Source organism: Bactrocera oleae, chromosome 3, assembly GCF_042242935.1.
Source record: "Bactrocera oleae isolate idBacOlea1 chromosome 3, idBacOlea1, whole genome shotgun sequence".
In the NCBI taxonomy this organism is placed as follows: domain Eukaryota; kingdom Metazoa; phylum Arthropoda; class Insecta; order Diptera; family Tephritidae; genus Bactrocera; species Bactrocera oleae.
In genome coordinates, this window is record NC_091537.1 from 62,036,026 (window position 1) to 62,058,110 (window position 22,085).

At 37.8% G+C, this 22,085-nt stretch overlaps 1 long non-coding RNA gene and 1 pseudogene across 1 annotated transcript; one reads left to right on the forward strand and one right to left on the reverse strand.

Annotated features, from left to right (window-relative positions):
- Window positions 1–5,421: 5,421 nt before the first annotated feature.
- LOC138856110 (uncharacterized) lies at window positions 5,422–9,799 on the reverse strand (annotated as a pseudogene).
- A 3,405-nt stretch (window positions 9,800–13,204) lies between these two features.
- On the forward strand, window positions 13,205–15,370 carry LOC138855959 (uncharacterized). Its single transcript, XR_011395096.1, has 3 exons — window positions 13,205–13,446; window positions 14,364–14,809; window positions 14,865–15,370. It is a non-coding gene; the product is annotated as an uncharacterized lncRNA (long non-coding RNA).
- The last annotated feature ends 6,715 nt before the right edge of the window (window positions 15,371–22,085 follow it).

A 22,085-nucleotide genomic window follows, 5' to 3' on the forward strand; every position in this document is an offset into this window, starting at 1 on the left:
AAAATTTTACATCGCGTCGAATACCCGCCTTGTTTCTTTGTCATACAAACGATAAGCTTTTGCAACTTCAGAGTATCCTACAAACACATACTCTTTGCCCTATGCGCTGAATTTACCATGACTCATTTTATTCTCCAAAAACTCTTAAATGCTTTATCGACGGCTTTTTATTATACCATACCTCGTACAGTATAGAATTTTTTAAAAACTTTGAAGGCGCGCGATTACGTATATATGTACACAGCTGTATGTACAGCTTCGCTCTTTTCCTTTATACAATAATTAACAAAAATCATTTGCAAAAAATCGTCTGTAAATGTAAAAAAATAGCGTGCACCACCCACTGATTTTACGTTGATCGGACCACAAACGTCTGTGTGCAGAAGTTCAAGTATTGTTTGAATTCTCTTTCGCACTTCTTAGGAAAACTGCACATATTTTTGATTTATTGCATATATCGCAATTTGTCTTAGACTTAATGTCTATTTTATTTAGTCCACGCACTAAATTATTGTCGACGGTTTGCTTTAAACTTTCGAAGTTTATGTGACCATACCGATTATGCCACATCATATTGTTTAAATAATTTTCGAATTATTCACTTGCGCATTAAAAATAGAGTTGTCCCTTTCGAATTTTTTACTTCAACACAAAACTTTTTAAATAGCACTGCATTTGCTCACGTCATTGCTTTGCTCACTGAATAAAAGTTTATTTTGAGTTCTTTTGTCCTTATTTGCACCATACCATTAACATTACTTTTTCTTGTTTTTCGACAAATGAAACAAAAATATTTCTATCACAGCACATATGAGTAGTCGCTCCACTATCGACGCACCAAGCATATTTATCCATATGAAAGCTCATTGTCGTCGTTGCTTCGTGCTACCTAACACCTTGATTGGTTTGCTGTTTTCTTTTTTTCGTACACTGCGCTATCCTATGTCCTCACATACCACAAGCAAAACATTTGCCTTTGAAATCATTTGTATTTGCATCTGCTTTTTCATTTGGAAGTGATTTGTTGTTATGCGCTGAATCTTTAAAACGAGTATAGACCGCTTGCGCCGACGGCTCTTGATTTATCTGCTGTTTCCTTCTAGCACCTTCTTCTAAAAGCTTGACTATAAATACATTAAACGTCGGTAACTGGTCACGTGTTTCGATAGCTATCACGAAGTTTTCATACTCAGCAGGAAAATTGGACAGAAGTATAACAATTTTTAATTCCTCTTTCAATTCAATACTAAGTTCGGCTAATTTATCTACCACTTCGACAAACGAAGTAAGATAAGACGACATGCTTTGATTTGCAGACAAACTGCACCCAAGCAACTTTTTGAATAATGAAACCTTTTGTAACGGTCCACTTGGCATATGTACTTCTCGAAGTTTCTCCCATGCCTCTGCCGACGTTGAACATGATTTAATGTTTAAAATTTCTGTTGGTTTATACATAAAATTATGTTTCCTGATGCCTTTTGGTCATCGTTTCCAATTTTACTGAGTTTTCCGCATACGCTTGACATCACCATTAACTATGTGCCATTGGTCCGTATTAACCAGTATGATACGCATTTGCATACACCACACGTCATAATTACCGTCACCGAGTTTTTCAATTTAATAGTTCGAATTCATTTTTACAACACTTTTCTTTAGCAAACGATGGGCTATTTATTTCTTTATAACTTTTCTTTACTTTACTTTATAATTTCAACACACATGCCCCACGTTGTTGGGCGCCAGTTAACTTCCCTTTGTAAGAAAGAAATAAAAATATATAAGTTTTTCCGGGAACACGCGAAAGAAATAAAAAAACGATTATTTTGGTTGTCCTGATAACAACTGCACTCTTTATTTCCAACTTACTCTCAGTTATACATTTTTCTTATTTGCTTAAAGATATTTCACAATAATGATTAATTCTTACAATAAAGAGAGTGTCAGTTACAATACAAGTATTAGCTTATTCAGTAATTGGTTTTATATTTACTATTGTTTACATATTTTGGGTGGTCTGAGCTGAACGAAAAAACATATCAATTACATAAATAAGCAAAGATGCTGGAAATAAGCAGGAGGCTGCCGTTAACTTGCATTGTCATTAGGTTGTTTCCACCTATTGTGCTCTGCAACATTAATGAAGAAATATAATCTTTTTGTTATTTCACAGCGTGAAATATTCTTTGAAAGTTCATCTGAATGGAGATTTGAAGCAAATATCAGGAATTTAGTTAGAAACTTAAAAATGCCATCACTAGTATGATTAGATATATTTATATATTTAAAAATTATAGATATTTATTCTACGGATATGAAATTATTTGTTTCGCAGGCCAAAAGTCCTGATGATGGAGAAATGGGTTTACTGTTTATGCAAGAAATTCTGGAGCTGACCAAACTACAAAATATGAATCAACTGGCACAACTTCAGGTGAGAACAACACCATTTTGAGATAGCATATTTTATTTATTTATTAAAGGAAATACAATTATAAATAATTATACTACCTATAAAATATAACAGATTTTGAGATAGTTTAAACTTTCACAATAAAATGGGATATGAAATTGTATACCAGCATAATTCTTAAAGCTTTGATTATAATTATTTTTGTTGTGAGAACAAAAATACCTCAAATCAATAAATTTAACTAAATGGTAAAAAAATATATGTCAATAATGGATCCACCAGTGTTTATACTAAGATAATCGTCAAAAATACAAAGTAATTTGGTTAAAATAAGCGGCAAAATCCTAATTGCCGAAAGAGGAGATTGTACATTTGTTAGTAAAGCGCGTCTGGCCCAAGCAACGGGTGCCCTTGCATTAATGGTTTGTGATAATGTACCGGGATCTTCCGAGGAGACGCAACCAATGTTCGCAATGTCTGGAGATGGAACTAACGATGTCACGATACCAGTTGTATTTATGTATTCACAAGAGTTCAATAAACTGTCTAACATTATGAAAGAAAAACCAAAGTTATGCAAATGAGAATTATACAAATGATCGAGTTTAAACGTTGGCAGCTCGCAAGGGATTCAACAAGAACGACAACTAAGACTACCAAATGACAATTAACACTAAAATATCAAAAGCTACATTTACTAAGAATGATGTTGCTGAGAGAACAGCAGAATCAGATAACATTAAAGAAGATCTATAGTGTTTATTAACCTAAATTCTTAATACAACTCAGTTAAATTTATTAATTTAAAAAAATTAAACTTTTTTTAAGGATTTTATGTGCCTAAAATTGTTGGAAAGCTTATATATATGTAGTTGTTTAATATACAAATATAATTTTTTGGAGAGGAACCATCGCGGGAATTAAAAATTTGGTTAATCATTATGTAATTTACACTAAAACTCAAATTGTTTTCCACTGAAGCGGTCGCAAGTCAGAAAAAAATGCGTTTTCTTGTGATTATTGTTTTGAAAAGGTATTTTATTTAATAAATAAAATAATAATAATTAGTAATTACAGAATTGAATGTACTTTAATAATCTGTGATTCATTTTGAAAAATTTTGGATTCTCTTGATCCCGTAGCCGATCTCCAGAAGGATCTCCAAAAAAAGATGTCTGGGAAAAACAAATAAAAAATTTCCGATTTCTTTTGATCATTATCTGACAAATAAATCTAAGAAGGTTGTGTGGAAATTTCAAGTCGATCGGTCCAGCCGATTCGGAGAAATTTTCGCAGACCTCACAGACCTCGAAAACAGTGTTACGAGAAAAACGAGTTTATAGTTTTGGAAACCGATTACACTTAGTTAAAAGCTCTTCAAATACGTTTATATCTCCGAAATTATTCCAATTTTCAGAGCATATTCTAAATACATATATGTACCATACTTTCAATATGCCAAAAAATCGGTTTTTCAATTTCAAAAGTGAATATAACCCTTAATAGTTGAAAATCACATTCCCAATATTTCTCATCTAAGTTCTGGATTTTTTTTAATATAGTATTGTCGATTATAAATTTGGAAACTAAAAATTAAGTAAAGTTTAGGAAAAGAATCTAACATTTTTTACAGCTAAGATGAATATAGGTTAGGCTATGTTTGATTAGTCTGGTAGGCTTTTTCAGTAGACTCTGTGGCCTCACAATCGATACCCCTTCCAGTGTCTCACACTGTGGGGCCCCCAAATGCTTAAAATGTAGTCTTTCCAATGCGGGACAAGCGTTTTCCTGGTGCCTTGCTCTTTACATTTTCTGCAGTCTTCTCGATCTCTACGTAGATGTTGACTATGGAGATGCCTGCTGGTGCATTAAAGGCTACCTCGTCGGCTTTCGGAATAGCAAAGATCTCTGTTTGAAATATACTGCTCCGGTTCAGAAACTTAAACGGCTTCCTTATGCCTACATAACTCTGGACAGTATACCTCTGCACCAACTCCACCCTCTATCTTGTGTGTTGTGTGTGTTGCGCGCAGCTAACATGCCTTTACGCCAACCATCTTTTTGTATGTAAACTCTGAACCTTCGAAGTTGAAAAGTGGGATCATGTAGTCGGTGCTAGCCAACCCGCTACCCACTGAGCTATGTCCGAGTTCTATATGTAAATTCTCCAACAGCCAATAGTTCAAGAGCCGCCGTTGGAGTGATTCCTAAAGTTCCCGTTATGCACACCGCAGCGAGCCTCCGAACCCTTTCCATGGGCTTGCGGTAGGTGGATTTCCTTAAGTCGGTTCACCATACTACTGCACCGTATAGCGAAATTGGTCTTATAATAGCTGTGTAGCCACCTTGCGGAGTGATTATATAGACATTCTAGCGTCGTTCCATTGTGCTCTTATCCTTCTTGAGATCAAGAGGCTTCTGATCCAGCGTTGTATTACAGGATAAACACCTATGGACTCGATACTATTCAGAATAGATTCCGTAGACACGTTATTGAATGCTCCAGAAATATCCAGGAACACTTCCAGAGCGTATTTCTTATATTCCAGAGACTTTTCGATGTTGAATACTTATGTATGGAGTGCAGTCTCTACGGACTCTATTTTCAGAGGGCGCTTTTTCCCCTGATATGCACATCCAAGATTTTGTCTAACGCTTTCAGCAGGAAGGAAGTTAAGCTTATAGGCCTAAACTCTTATGAGTAGGTTGGGTTGTTTCTACCTGCCTTCGGTATGAAAACTACCCAGCCTCTCTCCATGAGTGCGGCCCCTAACTGTACTTCGGCATCTCCTAAAAATCGCCTTTAGCCCCGGTACGGATAGAAAGCTCATTCTGCAGCGTGGCTGGAAAGACTCCATCTGTTCCGGGAGATTTGTATGAGTCGAAGGAGCGAATTGCCCATTCTATCTTATTCTCGGTAATGATGTTTTCGTGAAAGTTTACAGCACTATTCCCTACATAGCTAGGACTTACCGCGTCCTTACAGCCAGGAAAGTGCACACTGTCTAAGTGTCTTTTAATGAGTCCCGTCCACTCCCCCAACTTTTGCGAATAAGACCGGGCGAGCCGAGGCTTTTGGATAATAATTTCCTCAGCCTCGTCACCTCGTTAGTATTTTCAAAGCTGCCACAAAAATTCTTCCAGGATTGTAGTTTTGACCTTTGCACCAACTTTTTATATTTCATTAGGAGATCTTTATACACGTTCCAACAGTCCTCGCTTTCCGATATCTTAGCCCCGTTGAAAAATTCCCGCACTCCGCGTCCACAAGACCCGAGCTTCTTGTTCCTCCAAGGAGGCTTCGTTTTGTGCTTTATTCGCAGCGTGGGGCAAGCGTGATGAAAAGCTGTACACGCAAGTAGAGATCCCAGTTTGTGTTTCTGGAATTTCTCCTCACCTCTTGCCTGATTTTTGCATCCGATTTAGTGGAGAAATAGATGTTCCTATGGACAGAGAACGACGGTATGCTTATCATCCTCCAATTCTCTACCATTGCATCTCTACTGGTATAGATCGTTATGTCTTTGACTTTGATGTGGGTCCTATATAGGTAGGTTCCACACCTCTTTTGTCTACCACTAAACTACTTTGTAAAATAAATTTGAGTAGGGATTCAACTCTTTGTAGTAGCCTCGCGATTACCTTGGGCACCGATGGAATATTGCTGTGGTCCACCACCTCCAGTTTCGCATCTCTTCATAGGTTCGGAAGCGTTCTGACAGGCATTGCACCAGTTACGAGTAACGAAGTGTCCCCGGCCGTTTTTCACTTCCTCTCTGGCCCAAGCCAACCGTTTCACCGCCTCTTTCTTCAAGTTGGACTTGCTCTCGAGTCGGTTGCATATGTCAACCGCCGCCTTGTACCTCGCTTTTGTCTTCAACCTTTCTTTGCTTGGCTTCTTCTGAGGCCCTCTCTTGTTGCCAGAATTGGAACCCGCGGTCACCTGCTCAGGAGAGCGAAGAATCTCTGCTTCTTTTTCCGCGATTATACTCACAGCGCTTTCTTGGTTCGAGTCTTCATGGACTGTGGCATCCGTGAATATAGAACTGGTTCGGCAGTTATATTACAACTGCTCCCGTTGCAGTGGAGGTGTGGCCGCTGGTGACACAGCTTAAATGATCGCTGTACCTGCCGGTGGTAGCAGCCTCGTCTCTCACCGACGTTTGGACTGATATCCCATTCCAAAGGGGTCTCTACCCCTAACGTTTTATACCTACCGCCAGGCTTGAAATCATTACATTGTTAGCAGCGACACCCATTTCCCAGTCGACCCCCGCGCGGAGATACAGCTAAGAGGAATCTGTGCCGACCTTATATGAATATAAATAAAGAATAATCTTGAAAGTAGTCAACAACAGGTAAACATTATAGAGGAACAGAAGAGGAATCAAATTTAGTATCTATTGGGTCGTTCACAAAGTAATTTCGTTTGATGACAGCAGCTGATCTTATTGCATTTTTTTGCATCCAACTTCACATTTAACTACTTCACCTTTATATATTTGAACAGCTGCTAGTAAGGCTTGTTTGTAAAAAATATTCTATAACAATTTTTTGAAACAGTTTTTATTTTACTATCAAAAGGCTAAATATGCAATTCAAGCAGGGCGAAAATTATGTGAAAATCGTGTTTAAGTTGCACCAAAAAAACGAAATTACTACACTTAGTTTTATTATTATACTATATGTTGCTTCGCGTCAACGAAAATAACCATATGTATATTAAAATCATCCTCAATTGAGATTTCCATATGTGATATAAGCTCAGCCGAAGAGGCTATATTTAATATATTGAATTGATACGGAAAATGTCAGCCAATGGATCGGAATTGATTATATTAGGGATATAAAGTTGGGACCAAGGTCTGAACTAATTTCATTCGTATTCAGCGCTAGCACATAATTTTTAAGAAAACTTCTCTACTTAATTTCATTAAAACATTTTGAGCAACCTAAGCGGTTTAAAGTCAGGTGTTTATATAGGATATATGGGGGCAGGGAATAGGATGGACTGATTGCATACATTTTTCTCATTGCTCAGAACATATTTTCAAACAATTTTATAAATATATTAGATTATCAAAATTAAAGATTTTGGTCCAATAGTTTTAAAGTTGATGATTTCAAAAAATACATCCCATTCAAATTGGATATGGTTCACATACATAGTTGTGCTTAGGTTTGACTTAATGTGCAACGAAGGAGAAATATAGCAAATAATAATTTAAACAAAAAATAATAATATAACTATTGATTTTTTTTCCAATTCCTCCCACAGTAGATATAACGACGTTGGCTTTATGTCATCAACGATTGTCGTAACTTTGTATTCTATGCATGTTCTTGATTCTAAAAACATTGTACAATCAATGTTCTTAGAATATAAGGTTACGACGACTTTGAAATCATATGTTTGATTTATTCATTTGCAAGTTTTGTCACACTAGCAAACAGCTGGTTCGAACATTGGTTTTGCATATGTTCGAAAAGACGAAAAACCAGTCAGATTCAGTGACACCATTGAAAATCAGAATTGGTTTACAATTCTGACAACTACGCAAATCTGTCTGGGTTCCACAACACCCCTGTCTGTTTCAAAATCAAACCGGTAATATCTGAATTCATGATACCTACCGAATTTTTTTATCGGTTTCAATTCTGATTCCGACAACTATCAGATTCTACAACGCCCATGAATAATGTGTATTAGAGATGTTATGATATGTTTGCATTTAAAAGACTTTTTTCAATCTTCAAAAATATTTCAATTTAAAATCAAGTTTAAATTTTTAACAAAGAATTTATACACATAGCAACTCTAATTGCCTGATGACATTAGACAGAATTACATATTTAAATAATACTCCATTATAAAATTTAAAAATTCGTGGTGGGCGCGCATTGTTTATAAAAAACGAACATGAAAATCAATTTCATCACATATTTTTTTATAAGACCAAGTGGGTTTGTGAAGTGGTAGAGCCTTAAATTTTGCAAAAGTTGATAACAAAGATGTGGACAAAATTTGTGTAAATGATATGAATGTTATGAAGAAATTTAAATATCAAAGTTCCTCATGAGTTTGCAAAGTTAAGATGGAAGGAACGGGGAAACTTTAGTATACCATCCCACGATTTCAGGGTTAAAATGGGTATGGTTGGATAGAGGAGATTCTCCAGATCACGATCCGCCGCCGGGAACTTATAGTTTTCGAGATATTTGCATTTTAAGTTGAGAATTTTACAAATTTTATTTTACAATTTCTCGATTTATAGTTAAATTTTCTTTTATATTATGCACTTATTATACACTAACACTTTACTACAATGTTTCTATATATTTATTTTATATTAATTATTTAAATATTTGCTTTAAATAAGCATTTTATTTTTACACAATTTTCTTTATATGCACAATAATAAATTCCCCCCCTCTAGGGAACCGTCGCCCACCCTGGAATCGCGTTGCATTATTTCATGGTGGGGTTCCATTTTTCTCATTGAAAGATTTACAGCGATAGAAGCGTCCAGGTCCCGCTTTTTGCTGTGTAGCAAATTTGCAGTGATTTTCTGGATGATTCCTCAGTTTGCTTCGCTCTCCATCATAACGCTGATTAAATTGTCCGTGTTTATTGGACCAACCCGGTCTTCTACGGCGGGGCGTTCCCGCTGCCATCGCGTACATTCAAAGAATGTGTGTTCAGCGTCGTCTTCTGTCGCGTCGTTGTATGGGAATGACGGCATATTGACTTTTCTCATTCTCTGGAGATACTTTTTGAAGTATCCGTGACCGGATAGCAGTTGTGTCGGCCGCTTCGAGTCTGTGTCGAGCATGCATAGTTTACGGTATGCGGATGGCAAGTTGGGATCTTCTTTTCCTTTACTGATTAGGACCAGCCGTTATTTTTTTCAGAGTTCAGGGAATATTCCGGCTTCGAGGCAGGCGTTGTACATGTTTAGAAGTATTGCCGGCTGCTCTGCAGCGATTATTTTAAGAATTTCTCCTGGGATCTCATCCGGGTCGGGTGATTTGTTCGTCTTGAGCTTGCCTGCGGCCAGTTGCAGGGATTTGGGAAAGTCTTATGGTCTGTTCTGGGTCGCTAAGCCTTTTTTCGTGTGCGCCAAATAGTGCGCTTACAATGTGGTCCATTTTGACAGCGGTTAAGTTAGGTGACTTAGCTCGGACTCCGAGTTTTTTCTTTACTATTTTATACCCGAGACCCCAGGGGTTATTGTTAACATCCTCGCGTAGTTCCTCCCATTTCTTCTTTTTACTCTCATCGATGGCATGCTTAAGTACCTTTTTCGCCGCCTGGTATTGCTTGGCTTCCTGGAGTGCGGCTCCTCTGCGCCTCTCGTATACGACCTGCGAGTGCGAAGACATGTGCGTCTAAGTTGGACGATATTATCTGTTCACCAATAAACTGCCGCTTTGTGCTTGCTGTGGAAAGCTTTGGGCATTGATTTGTTACAAGCTCTTGTTATTTTAAGTATTGTGTGCTCGACAATTTTCCTTGCAGTTTTGGGAGAGCTGCAGATGGGTTCTGCTCGTCTATTGCGGAGATTAATTTCGAATTGTTTAATTTCGAGACGTTCCAATTTCGGCTGGCAGTATTTCTTCTCAGGTTTTTATCTTGGATGCCGTTGTCAATCGCGAAGGAGATGTACTGATGATCGCTCCCAGAGTATACTTCTAGTACTCTCCATTCCTTAATTAAGACTGCCATACGTTCTGATGTAGGGTGATGTCTGGTGTAATTTGCTCACACCCCGGTCTTCTAAACGTAGTTGCGTCTCCTGAGTTTAGCACTATTAGTCCGAGACCCGCTGCAGTATCTAGTATGCGCTTACCTCTCGAGTCGATATTTGGCATACCCCACTCTATGGCTTCCAAGTTTAGGTCTCTAGCGACAATTAAATGGCCCTCTATAGACCTAGCCGCTTAGCCTAGTCGTTGAGGTCGCAACTGGCCCAGACGAAACCGTTGCTGTTCCTTTTTCCTGTGAGGGGGATTTTACTTCTTGGGGGTAGCCATATAGCGGCGGTTGCGCTGCTATCTTCTAGCCAGGTTACAATATCTTTTTTCCTGTATTGTTCGCTTATGATGATTAAATCATAGCCGTTCTCCATCACCATCTGGGAGAGTAGTGCGTCAGCAGCCTTGCATATATGCATATTAGCCTGTAGGATATTCATTTATTCAGGTATTTCCTATATACTACGCATTTTGCAGAGCCCGGTATATGGTCAACTAGTTCTTGTTTGGCTTCTGTTCAGAGGCAGCATGATGAAGGCTTTATGCATTGTTTCAGTTTGTGACCTGGTTGGCCGTATTTTATGCAGATGCCTTGCCCGCTTCTATCGGGTCCTTTGCAGTCCCAAGTTAGGTGTCCTGGTCCAAAGCAGCGGAAGCACCTCTTTGCGTTTTCTTTGAGTCGCAGTCTACAGTAAACCCAGCCAATTTTGATGCGTGCCTGTCGCATCAGCGCCTCTGCTTTCTTGTGTTAGGTGATGTCATGTTTATCTTGATGTCTTCGTTAAAGTCCTGAATCGCCTCTTTTACACCCTCTTCGACTTCCTCCTTTGTTGTGAGGGAGTCGAGGTCTCTGATCTCAATGGTAGTCTTTGGTTTAAGGTCGGCCAGCATTGCAGATTCTCGAAGGGTGCTTTTGAGTGCCTCGCAGAAGCTGGCCTTTGTAGTTTGCCCCTTTTCTAGTGCTAGTAGTATCGCCCCGGTTCTTGTTTTGCAGATCCCTTTGATCTTAACATCTGCTTCTTTAAGATTCACCGTGCTTCGGATATTCTTTAGAACCTCGGCTTAGCTTTTACCTTCTGTTGGCTTAATGATCACGACCTCTAATTGCCGCTTGATCCTGTTATGTGTTTTCAGATTTGCAGCTGTGTTGTTTCGTTGTGGTCTTACTTCTACTTGTTTAGGTGCTTCTGTAACATTTTCTCCATCGGCCTGGGGATTTTTCTTTCTTTTAGACAGAACTTTTTGCACTCACCGTCCTTTTCGTTTCGCGGCCGCACTGTTTCCACAGGGCTTGTCGCCCGTCGTTTAGAGGTTGTTGAGCCACGTGAGCCAGTTTCTGCGGTACATCTTCATTACATCAAAGAGTTCGTCGAGCTGTGCCGTTCCATTCTTGACATCCATGCTAACATTTTGTTTTGCGATTGCCATCTTCATTTTTTGTACGATACCCTTGCACCTCTATAGAGACTCCTCTTCTGCCCATCTCATTTGGGTAATGTACTCTTCCTTCGGTGAATTTTTAATGGCCCGAGGTTCTGCTGTGATGGCAGCTGGAGTGCTCCCCGCTTCTGTTTGCTTTGTGGTCCCTGTTTGTGTAGACGGAGTTTCCCTGTCCGTCTTTCTGTCTGTCTTTCCTTCTTTGCCGGTTGTTTTGGTGTAACCGTTAGTGTAGGGGACCTACGTATCCTGCTACTCCTGCGGAAAGCTGTCCCGTATTCCTCGTCTTGGTTGTCTTTGTTTTGTTGTGTTTTTCCGTATTGTTCTTTCTCTTGTGTTTTTTGTTGTTGTGTTGGTGTATTCATTTTATGCTATTGGGTCTCCGCTTCAAGCCGCTATAACCGCTCGTTGTAACAGTTGCCCTGTGTGAACCTCGTGGTTATCTATGCAAGCAGAAAGGCCACGCAAGAATTGACACAAGTCTTTATGGGAGCTTGTGTTTAGAGCTAGATTCGGGCACAAATCAGGAGTTCGTCTCAACTGAACCTGTACGGTGAAATTAATTAAACCTAATCCGTTTCGTGTTTCCAGTATTCCATAATCAGAATCTTACTGGCCTCGATTCTGATGGGCGCTTGCCAGGAGTTTCTCTGACGTCTATGCACATTGGGTGCTGATCGCTAGATTGGTCCCTCGTTGCTTTGTTGCCTCCCTCCCGTGGGTAGGTTTTCCTTCGATACAACCCCGGTGGGGATTGTGGACGCTTATTTACTGGCGGAATCTATTCGCCTCTTCGCCGGAGGCTCATTGGGCGCATGAGGCTTTTTGAGCCAAGCCCTCCTCTTCTGCAGCTCTTGGTCGGGGGCTGCGTATTACTATTCGCAGCTGACCTCCTTAGTGTAGACCGTCCACTATCCGACAGCTGTGACCTCGGTAGTAGTCTGAGCTCAGCCCTACCAAATACCCCATTACCCTCTACAAAATTAACTTATATGCACAATATTTACTAATTCAACGACAAATCGAACAAAAAAGGAAACGGTACCTTGTTTAGTTGTAACAATATCCGTTATAATCCGTTATTGAAAATGAAGTTTAAAGAGAGTGATATACCCTCTTTAACATTACTTTTTTTGGTTAGAATTTCTATTTGCCTTGGCGGCCTTCGGCCGCGCTTCAAAAAAATAGCCCTGACCGGTCAAACATCGGGGTGATCGTTATTCCTTTCGCGTCAAACTTCTTTCAGCATTAGCGGCCTTCGGCCGCGCTTCAAAAAAATAACCCTGACCGATCCAACACCGGATTGATCGTTATCCCTTTCGCTTCCTTTTTCTTTATAATAAAAATATCACTGGCCAATCCAATACAATGGTTTATGAATATAAGAGAACGAACAAAATTATGGTTAATGTATTTGTGGTATAATCCTCTATTATTCATTTTAGTTCGTTTGCGAAATATAAATACAAATATATATATATATATAAAATTGATATGGCAACATTTATTATCTGTCAATATGGAACCCATTTGTTATTGTGCATACAACGAAAGTTGTGTAAAAATAAAATGTTTATTTAAAACAAATATTAAAATAATTAATATAAAATAAATATGTAGAAACATTGTAGTGAAGTGTAAGTGTATAATAAGTGCATAATATAAAAGAAAAGTTAACTATAAATCTAGAAATTGTAATGGAAAATAATATTTATTTATATTCGTGATCTGGAGAATCTCCTCTATCCAACCATACCCCTTTTAACCCTGAAATCGTGGGATGGTAAACTAAAGCCGACCCGAGGAAACTAACATAATGTAAAATTTTGGATAATATGGTAGGATATTAATGACACTGTTTTTATATCAGTATATCACGGAAATAACTTTTCCTCTTACGTTTCCCTCTTATATTTCTTAAGTTTTACCAACAATGAAAGTTTAAAAAAGCTTTGGGTTGTCTATTGCGACGCAAAGGGTAGTTGAATTTTTTCAAGATTTTGCTCAGTTAATTTTAAAGTGGATGATTTTAAAGAAAGGATAAGTACATAGCACATACATATTTGTGTTTAAGTCTATCTTAATTTGCATAGATATACAGTAAATAATGACAAAAAAAAAATTTTTTTAATTCGTTCCACTGTAGGTATGACAATATTGGTTCAATGGCGTCAAAGCCGATGTTAGTTGGTTGTGGAATGTTCATATTATAGTTATCTGTCAAACGTAACACGACGTTTATATATTCTGTAACCATTATAACGTTATTAAACAACTGCAAACAGTTGCTTAAGAACGAATCGCATTAAGACTTTACGCCTAAGCATTCCGTTCTATCTTAATCGCCGCATCAAATTCAAACATTGTTTGCAAATGTTATATTAACATGTCTCCTCTCAAATCTGGAAGATTTGTTAATGAAATATAGCGATGACATGTCTGAGGATGTGTTATTCCGTGTGCGTTGTCAAAATTTGAATCGTACACTACCTATTACTGCAGAAAATTATAATGAGACATTCTTGATAATAATATAAGAAATGTGTTTATTGATGACAAATGTCGTCTTTAGGTCTGCAAGAAGAATTTAACCATGAGTTACCAAGGGAACAACAATACGATATTGAAATATTGACCGAAACAGTTCCCACAACTATTCCACAATTGAATATATAATAGATTGATACTAGCTATGAACAATGTTGATCTGAAAGATACTGAAAAAATTTTCCTACTTTTATTTCTATTGACAAAGATCCGATCCCAAAATGAGGTAGCCTTAACGTTGGCTTCATCTGAAATAGCTTCAACTTTGTTAGATGGCGGACATTTGGCTTTAAAACACTAAACATGCAAGTCAACGAAACACCAGTTTGCAACATCGCCAAAAATACGTCATAGACGAAGGTTCTCTAGATATGCAAATTGAGAACTTGAAACGAATGCACAATGGCCCATTTACGTGACAACCAAAACATTTTTGTCAGGATTCCGATTCCTGATTCCGTTGTCAGGTTTTTCGCTGGACTCTCCCAGTTATTCCTTGATGAACTTTTGCTGACGAACTAAATGCGTGTATAAAATCATCTTATTTGTGGCGACACAGAAAGAAACTTCAATTAACAACTAACATGTGAGTGTTTTTGCAACAAGATCAACCCGCGCTTGTGTTTTCAAAGCAGTTGCTTGATATTGGAAATGGTAAGATCGCAGTTAACACCTCGACCGGATTAATTACATTTCTATCACTTTACAGACTCAAAAGGCGTGTGTGTCCGGACATAAAGTAGCAATATATGGGAGAAACCATAATAGGCTGAGTAAACGAGTAATATTAGCGACAAAAAAAGATGTCGATGATCTCAATTTTAAAGTTTCGAATTTCGTCCCACGAGAGTTGTTTATTTATAAATCAGTTGACACAGTTACAAACCAAGATGACGGAGTCAACTATCCCACAGAATTTTAAATTCACTGGATTAGCCTGGACTACCACCACATAATTTGAAATTAAAGAAGGATCTTTTGTCATGCTGCGTAACATAAATCAACGTCGTCTTTGCAATGGAACGATACTGATTGTGAAGAAGCTAATGAAGATCTTTAAGCGAAAATACAAAGAAGAGGATGTCTTGATCCCGCGTATAGCGACATTTCGTCTTTATGCGTAAGAATATTTTCAATGTATTAAAAAATTTACTGTAATGTATAAATGTACATTATTATAATTATTATATTATATTAATGTATAAATGTACATTATTTATACTTAGCCACAAAAAAAGCGTGACCGGGTCATAAAGTAAAATTGTATATGTATTGTTTTTGTTATTAATATATCAATTATGGAAGGTCGAAGTTTGGGGTGAGATAGTAGCTGGAAACGTTTATCTACAAGGCAGGCAGAGATGGTAAAGTAAGGCTCATGCTAAACGATAGTGTATGACTACAGAAAAGTAGTCAGTTCACTTACTGATTTAAAGTAGAATTCCACACATATCAGATTAAGGCAGATTGTACTGAAGGATCTAAGGCCATTACAGAACTCCTCTAGAAGAGGGAGCTTGCAAAGCAATAACACATAGTTCGTCATCTCGCCAATGCCAAAAACTATATATCGAAAATACCAATGCCAACACAGCTCAACGACTGTATAAATTACAAGGCAGAAACTACCAGCCTGGTAATCAACTTTAACCTCGGTCTGCTTCACCCTTATTCTTATTCTTGGTACAACTTTGGGCAGTCGAATTGGAATGTCTATGCAAAAGTAGAGCCGAAGTAGAACATTATATCAACACCAACAATATCGATGTACTCCTTATAGTAGAAACCAATTTTAATGATCGGTTCTATTTTAAAATCCTAGGATAATCGAATCGTCCTCGGGGTAACACAAGGTGGAGTGGAAATTCTTATAAAATCTGATATCTCTCACACGGAACTTAAATCTTCCTTCAACATTCTTGGGTGCAGGCAACAATGGTCATCTTGGAAATCTAACGATATCTTGGAAACGATGTCTTAGAAATCTAACGATAGTTAGCTTATACTTTCCTCCGCAACACAATCTATCCCAAGTAATGTATTATATGTGCAGATTATATACCACTTTGGAGAAATATTCATTGCTGGTGGTGATTATAATCTCAAAAAAACCTGGTTGGGCCCATCGCTCACAAATACCAAAGGCAGAGCACTTTTGATCAAAAATACAAGTGTATTTGGCAAAGGGGCAAACATTTTAAAATAGCGTATATGGCTAGAGAATAATGTGGATCCCAACATCACCATTTGTTCTGAGGTATATCGACCGATTAGTCAATTATTTCGAAAATAGTTACTGTTCTAGAGTTTTCCTTAATGTCAGTCAACCATTTGACAAGGTATTGCCCCTAGGCCTATTATACAAGTTAAAAGAAAAAACTGCACTGCTGCGTCGACTACCAATTCTACTGCAACCTGCAAGTGCAATTGACCACTCCAGAATAGCGGTTCACCAAATTGACAATAATACTGAAAAGTCCATACAAGTAGTGTATACCCAAATGGCCTTATATGGTCCGTTGCTACCAACAAGCGCAAAACATGTGACTTACAATTGATAAGAGCCAAAAAAATAAGAGTATGTAAGAGAAATCTTCGGGAAGACACTCTGGCGGGTTGTGTCGAATTCGCATGAAGTGCCTACCGACTAAAACCTTCCGACATCGGTTACAAAGCAATCGCTAGAATCTGCGAGTTTCTAACAAACCAAAGGAAGTTCAATCCTGATCTTAGCAGCTGCATATATGTGCCTTTGAGCTTCGACAGTTGTCCAGGCGAAGCAGACCCCAAATGGGGATGACGTAAGAACAGATGCTTCTGATGATGGCAGTAAATGCACGTTTTTGGTGCTTGGGGAAACTCTTGGGTTGGTGAAAAAACGTTTTAGTAAGCTCCAGGCGCCGTTGGCTTTGTTTCGAACTTCGGAGATTTGCTTCGTCCAGGTCAGCCGCCTTTCGAAGACAACTCCGAGGTATTTCGCAAAAGGATGGTAGGGATGAATTTATTAGGGCGGATGTGCTTTATTTAATGGTTCTGGAGGCATACAGGAAAGCGATATCATCCGCGCATTGGGCGTGAGGATTTTTCCGCCGGTTGGGATGTCGTAACAATATACTTTGAACAGTACTGAGGAGAGTTTAGAACCGTGGGGAACTCCCACCGTGATAGGGGGAGCTTCGGAGATCTGTCTATTCACCCGAGCAGTGATTTTCTGGTCGGACAGAAACAGTCGGACTACGCCGATGAGGTATTGGGGGAATTTTAACTTGACGAGTTTATAAATGAGCCCATCATGCCAGACACGATCGAATTCTTGCTTGCAGTTAAGCTAGAGTGTATGGATGTGTCGACTTTTGTTGAGGTTTTCACCTACGAATTCGGCGACCCGCAATAATTGCTGCGCGAAACCGTGTTTCTTTTGGAAATCGCATTGGAAGTTGGGGGAAACTTTCTATTCTGTAACGAACTTCTCTAATCGGGAGGAAATCAGGCTTTCAGATACTTTGCTGAGCATGCAAAGCAGCTGATGGCTTTTGCCGATTTGGGAAGAAGGATGACTATGGCGGCATTCCAGGTGGAGTAAAAATACTGGAAATGCGTCATGGCGCTTATGATGTTGCATAGGGTGACTAGGTATTTGCGTGGGAATATTTTTTAGGATGCCGTTACCAATACCATCATGGGCTTTCCCGTTTTTGAGGAAGCAGATGGCGTCGGAGAGTTTTTAAGGGAGGCGGCCCGAATTTCCCCCTCTTGGAAGGTCGACCGTCTCCGACACTTCTTCGTGAAAAGAAGAGCTCTGATAAACTTCCAGCACCTATTAGGGTGCTGTTCGGCTTCAGCGATGAAGGTGCTGACATCTTCAGACCTTTTTTGGAGAATAAAACTCTTTAATTCCGTTTGGATAAAATTTAAGGCACTGCGTGCCTGTGCTTTTGCCAGAGTTTGTGACTCTTGTTCTTTCTCAGTCAGACCCGCGATCCCCGCATCAATGTAAGCTACATAGTTAATTGGGGTGTAAGTGAAGTCACTGATTTCTAGCAAGAATTTTAAGTGAAGGAAGTCAATTTTGGTGTAAAACCGAGGAGAAGCTAGGGGGTGATTTTGGAGCTCCAGGTAGATTGGAGAGTGGTCTGAACTGAACTCCGGGATGATCTCTGTTGAGGGTAGGAGGTTTTTGGTGAGAAATAGGTCCAAGGTACTTACTTGGAACCTTGGATTTGAAGGGTGGTAAGTCGGTTTGGAGGGCGTGTTAATATTTGCTTCGATGTTGAAGTTGTGAATTCCAGGTCTTGTGCTTAGAGTTGAAATCACCGGCAATGGTGGTGGGGGTGGTGGCGTCGAAGAGGGACGTTATGTCGAGGGGATTTTTATCTGAGGGATGTAAACCAAGATAATTCTTTTCGTTGTTTGATTAACAATGAACTATCACTGTCAAATGTGGAAATCAGACTAATTATATTGAACAGTATTTCTTCAAACGAAACGAAATTCAAAGTTTACCATACTTTACATGAATTTACAAAAAATGCTTATTAAGTGATTTTGTATTACAGAATTTCACAATTCAATGAGTTGGTGCGGAATATAATTTTGTGTTGTTCAATTTTTTTATAATAATTTCAAGTGGCAGGAAATGGTCTCAAATTGCATATACATAGTATTAATTTATTTAAGCCACATAACATTGTATTGATTTTTTATTAGTAAAATTATTAATATCATTAGAACTTTATTACATTGTATTGAAAAGCTTGTTAACATTGTGTTATTTATAGTAGCAATGAATTCATCATTTTTGCATGTTTTTGGAGTGACTAGATAATTAACATTATCGGCATGTTTGTATATCTGATTTGGGTTGGAAGTGTTTGCATATGGAATTCGTGCGTGAACTGAGGACTAAGTCAATGCCTACAGCCTCAACAGTTGAGGGGCCACAGTTGGCATCTAGGTGGCGGATGAAGCTCCTCACACAGATGGCCACGCCGTCCATATTGGCCCCGGGGAGGTCGTTTCTGTAGATTGTGAAATTCGGGATGTACAGGGATTTTTTGAGGTTTAAATGAGTGTCAGTGATGAAAGCGACATCGATCGCCTTACCTTCGAGGAGTTAGATGAGCTCGGTTCTTTTTGGAGTAGAGAGCCCGTTAGCGTTACAACTGAGAATTTTCAAGCCACCGTTACACGTTAAAGAGGGTGGACAGTTCACAGATGAAGTTCCGAAAAAGCTTCTAAATCTGTGGAGTGATGTTCGGGTTTACCGAAGAGGTTGACGGTTTTGGATTTCCAAAAACGGCGTACGTGCGAGGAGGTCTTTTGAATTGTGGTCGGGGTTTGGGTTGCGTAGTGATTGGTGATTTTTCTACATGCCACTATTTTACTATGAACGAAATTTAGAACTGGCACCAGCTGATGAGCATTAATTGCGTGTGGTGATTTTTTGGTGTTCGAGGTATAAATTGTGATTTTGAATACTTTTTTATTCACTGTAAATATATGTGTATTGCTTTTTATTTAAATCCGATGAACGCTTTTTTAAAATAAGTATTTTGAAATAGAATTTTTTGATTTACTTTGTCGTACACTAAATTTTGTTAATGAAAATTTTTAATTCAATAATATATTATTGGATTGCTGTACAATGAGTAACGCACATACTGCCAAAAATTAAGCCTTGTAAATACAAAAAGTTTCAACTGAATGGTGGGTATTTGATAAAATAATATTAACAGTATTTGATAACGCAAACAATATAAATAGTACCTTGAAAAATGAGCTCAAACTATGCAACTTCAGTTGTTTTGCTCATACGTTAAATTTAATTGTTAAATCAAGTATAAGTGGCCATGACATTAATACTGTAAAAATTCTGGTACCGAACCTTTAAAACTAATTCAAAGTGTTGATACTCGCTGGAATTCTACATTTCTCCAATTCTAAATGGTCTCAAAAGCCTACTTATGTAGATCCAATAAAAGTAGTGGACTTATTTTAAGTGAAAGGAGAATGCTCTTGGATGATGTAAAGACAAAAATGCTGATTTTTTTACTTTTTACTAGTTCTTACTTAATTAATTACTTTAGGTTAACATTGTAATTTGAATTTTACTAATATTGTTTTAGATGTACATATGTGTATGTGTGCTACATTTTTACTTGTTCTTACTTACTTTAACCAGAAAATGTTAATAAATAGAGAAGGAGCAAATATTAAATGAAATCTTTTTGAGTACTAATTTGTAATTCCAGATGAGGGAACATCGAAAAATATAACTTCGAAAAAGAAAAATACATCACGCAATGTGCGAAATGCTATAAATAGACACAACGAATATTCCTAAATGAAAAATCGTTGCGCATACCTATTTAGATTTATGTTTTCAATTTCTATGATATGACAAATTTATAATTATGAAAAGCCTTCTGAATTAAAAATCTGTATTATCGGTAAAAACCCCAGAATTCATAATAAAATAAACATTTAATAGGCAATTTTTCCAACTTATGTATGTGTGTTGCGTGAGTAATTGCTTATTGAGCAAAGGATAACAATAAAACGGTGGCTAAGCGGCCGCGTTTCCACTTTTGTGGTGGCTTAGGTCGTAGGCGTGAAGGAGTTAAGATCAATCCGAATACGAGCATATACATTCGAATCGTAAAATACATAAAATTAAAATTTTATTTAATTTTTTTATTTTATTAATTGGAATTAATTAGCATATCTCAATTCAATTATTTACTTAAATAGCATATTTTACTTCCTGATATAATTAAAATATATCAGGAAAATATGTTCATATGTTTGGGTTTATTGCATATTCCCTTATTATGCGTATTTACACAAATGTGATAATCACACATACATTCTTAAATAAACGTAGGCTGGTGCTTGCTTCTTGCCCCTCACAAGCAATGACTTTTGTCTACACTTTTTGCTTTTTGCGAGAAGCAAGTTGAACGATCGCTGGCAAGGAGGGGTCAGGGGCGCACTGCCACATAATTATTTCAGATATATCTTTATTAATCGAATTTATTTTAAAAACGATTATAAGTATGAATTGATGTGTATTTATATTTTTACGTATATTATTATTATATTACGAAAATAAATAAAAATAATTTATGCATCAGTATTTTTCAATTCAAATTAAGCAACATAATAATATACTACAAGCCCTCAGTTGAAACGCCTTTGTGTATGGTGGCAAGCCAACGAAATAACGGCGAGTTCGCGCGGACATTGTGTTGTTGAAAAAATCCAAATAACGACTTGGCCGACAAACATACATATTTACATACATACATACATATGAGCTCGCATACATATTGACACCGAATTGTGTGAATTGTCGCGGAGTTGACAAAATTTGTTTCAATCGACAATTTTGCGACAATGTCGATCGGCTATGTTGTCTCGTTTGTCCTTTTTGCAGGGCTTTGCTGTTGAAAATTGATTTATGCTCTTTTGAAATGGGCTAAATCGACAAACTATGAAATAATGATAATATGTAAACATATAAAAGTACTATATGGACTGTGCTTAGAATATATAGAAGTAGTTAATGATTTCATATTAATGGCAATTTTATATAAATTTTATAATTTAATGCACAATATGTAGTGCATAATATGAAAAAAATTAAAATAATATTTCAAATCGCTAAGAGGTCATGTTGCCAATTCTCCTTTCTGAAGAGAACACCAGACAAATTCTTCAATTTCTGATTTTTGCATCGTTGTGAGGAGACAGCTTGTGGGCAAGTGGGCAAAATACAAATGCGAGGGGTATTGTCTGTGGTGCTGCTTGTATAGCACGCTTCCTTATTGCAACGTGAAGTATTTTGCCTAAGTTCAAATCCTATCAGATATATTTATATCTTGTAAAAGTTATGCCCGTAGTTGCAACGCAGAAATCAGTTGTTCTTTTT